The sequence below is a fragment of the Octopus bimaculoides genome, chromosome 7 (assembly GCF_001194135.2).
Source record: "Octopus bimaculoides isolate UCB-OBI-ISO-001 chromosome 7, ASM119413v2, whole genome shotgun sequence".
Classification (NCBI taxonomy): domain Eukaryota; kingdom Metazoa; phylum Mollusca; class Cephalopoda; order Octopoda; family Octopodidae; genus Octopus; species Octopus bimaculoides.
Window position 1 is genome coordinate 19,419,401 of NC_068987.1, and position 2,979 is coordinate 19,422,379.

Consider the following 2,979-nt stretch of genomic DNA (forward strand, 5'->3'; position numbering starts at 1 on the left):
TATATATATATATATATGTATGTGTGTGTATATGTTTGTGTGTCTGTGTTTGTCCCCCCAACTTCGCTTGACAACCGATGCTGGTGTGTTTACAGCCCTGTAACTTAGCGGTTCGGCAAAAAAGACCGATAGAATAAGTACTAGGCTTACAAAGAATAAGTCCTGGGGTCGATTTGCTTGACTAAAGGCGGTGCTCCAGCATGGCCGCAGTCAAATGACAAACAAATAAAAGAGTACCCACTAAACTTGATTCTTATGTCCCCACTTACTTCTAATCACCTTGAGGGGCCACCCACACCCCTCATCACCCCTATTTTATCTCGTTCCAACCTCACTCAATCACTACCTCTTCTATATGAGAATAGTCATATAGCACCACTATAGCAAGAAACCTGTACCATTCTGGCCCCTTCTCATACTTTAATCCCATCATTTCCTAACATAAAGCTACCCCTGCCCCTGGGGTTCATGGTCTTGCATGATGTATAGTGACAAACACAGTAAAGTGGTTAATGTTAAGAAGGACATAGAGCCCATAGAAACTCTGCCAGAACAGACATAAGAGCACAATGCAACCCTTGAACCCAGTAAACCCTGTCAAATCCTCCAGTGTATACTAACATGGAAAATAGACATCAAATGATGATGAGCCAACATCCTACATAACACATACAAACAGAATAAAATAGATAAAAACTACTACAGCTTAATCTTATAGTAAGGCATAAGATATTAAGGCAATATGTTATATGGGTCAAGGAAAAGTTACTTTTAAAGCCAATTTAGATAATGAAATTGGCTTCTTTAATGAGAAGCCTGTGCTTGTCATTTAGTACACAAATACTTAATGTGGAGTCAAATTTAGAATAAATGCACATGGATTCCAGCTTCAGCTGAAAGGAGATGATTTCAGTATTTACTCTTGATATTTGCTAAACAAGAAAAAAGCTTGCTCACACATGTACGAAGTTAAAAACCACCATAACATATTCATTGTCTTTCTATGAATGGCAGGGATTACTCTTCTTTGACAGAAGCCTAGAAATTATTCAGGGATAAGCCAGCAAATCTCATCTTGAGTGTTAGATCAAACTGCAGCTCACAATAGTTCTTCGGCATCTCTTAAAAGCCAAGTTCCCAAAAAATAAGCAGACGATATATGTGGTTTCACCCAAACATACACCTCCATCAAAAGGGAGGGAAAATAATGTTTGATTTGATCAACAATTCTTCCATATGGCTTTTGATACATTTGAAGATTTTGCTTTGCAATGTGAGATTTCCCCAAAGACTCAGTCTTCTTTTAAATATAAAAATATTCTTAGTTGCAGTCAATTCATTTTCTCTAGGGCCTTACAATGAATTGTTCATCTGATTCATGTGATGAAACGTATCTGCTAAATAAGCAAACTTTCACAGGCATTTTTCATCTTAAAAGCATTTGGCAATGCAGATTTTAGCTTATTATTTTCTTGTGTTGAAATCAATATTGTTATATTTGGAAAGAGCCGTTTATATTAATAAAAATGAAATTCTGTCTGTCCATCTGAGACCTCTGTATCACAGTCCACATTTGCTCGATTTCAGATTTCAAATTGCAAATCCACAGCAGTTGAGTTTGTGTCCACTTCATCTGTAGTTAGTAGTACATGTTCTTCGCTAATGTCGATGTATTCCATCGTAACTGCCTCGCTAGTTATAGGGGAGTTGACAAAGAAGTCTACTGGTTCATTCACTTGTCTGTGTTCCAACAGGGTGTTGAAGACACTGTTCTAGTTGGACTGTCTGTGAGTGAGCCATCCTTTTCAAAGAGGGGTCCTATTTTGCAGCATACTGAGGCTGTTTCTTTCGCGTAATGAAAGAAGGCCTTTGGGTTTGACTTAATGTTTTTCATAACCCAGGCTTCTTTGTCTGCTCTCTCCCTCATATAGGATTGTTGCAGCTTTTTTTCAATCTCCATCAGTGTTGTTTTTAGGCAGGACCTTTCGCTACTTTTGGGATGCTGGTTGTGTCAATTTGCAACCTTCGTCTGTTGTCTCATGAGGATCTTCCTCTCCCTTGGAATCTTGTTCCTATTTGTTTTGGCCTTGTGCTCTGGGACATATTTCTGGCATATGGCTTGTACAATAGACATGAAACATTCTAGTTTCATGTCAATGTCTGGTGTCATCATCATCATCGTTTAACGTCCGCTTTCCATGCTAGCATGGGTTGGACGATTTGACTGGTTTCAGTCATTGGACTGCGGCCATACTGAAGCACCGCCTTGAAGGGTTTAATCAAATAAGTTGGCCCCCAAAGCCTGGTATTTCTGTTGGTCTCTTTCCGAACTGCTAAGTCACAGGATAGTGGTGGAAGAAACGTTTAATTTTGTAAACCGAACATAGAGATACAAACACATACGATGGACTTCTTTTAGTTTCAGTCTACCAAATCAACTCACAAGGCTTTGGTCGGCCCGGGGCTATTGTAAAAGACACTTGACCAAGGTGCAACGCAGTGGGACTGAACCCGGAGCTATGAGGACAGGAAGTAAACTTCCTTCTACACATGTGCATGGCTATGCCCATACACACATACATACATACATACATATATATATATATATATATATATATACACACACATATACCCATATATGTACACACACACATATATATATATATATATTATACAGGGTGTGGTGAATAAACTGTCGTCTAAATTACGCAAAAATGAAAATAAAGTATAAATGACCACAATTTACCCATTGCACACATACACACACACACATATATAAACAAAATTATACCTACATATATATACGACGGGCTTCTTTCAGTTTCCGTCTACCAAATCCATTCATAAGGCTTTGGTCGGTCCGAAGCTATAGTAGAAGACATTTGCCCAAGGTGTCACGCAGTTGAACTGAACCCGGAACCATGTGATACAAACAAACACACACACACATATATATATATATATATATATATATATATA

The 2,979-nt window shown here is 38.3% G+C and overlaps 2 protein-coding genes across 3 annotated transcripts in view; one reads left to right on the forward strand and one right to left on the reverse strand.

Moving 5' to 3' along the window:
* The window catches only part of LOC106881356 (ankyrin repeat and LEM domain-containing protein 2), a 51,360-nt gene that overhangs the window by 45,650 nt on the left and 2,731 nt on the right, over nucleotides 1–2,979 (reverse strand). The window contains exon 1 of one of the 2 annotated variants that reach the window (XM_052969320.1): nucleotides 2,796–2,913. The exons of the other annotated variant lie outside the window; for it this stretch is intronic. The gene's annotated coding sequence lies outside the window, so the exon portion shown is untranslated. Of the gene's footprint in view, nucleotides 1–2,795; nucleotides 2,914–2,979 lie in introns of those variants that run through there. 2 annotated transcript variants of the gene reach the window in all.
* Nucleotides 1–2,979, forward strand: part of LOC106872893 (phosphatidylinositol 3,4,5-trisphosphate 3-phosphatase TPTE2) — a 71,762-nt gene that overhangs the window by 6,163 nt on the left and 62,620 nt on the right. The gene's annotated exons all lie outside the window — the stretch shown is intronic.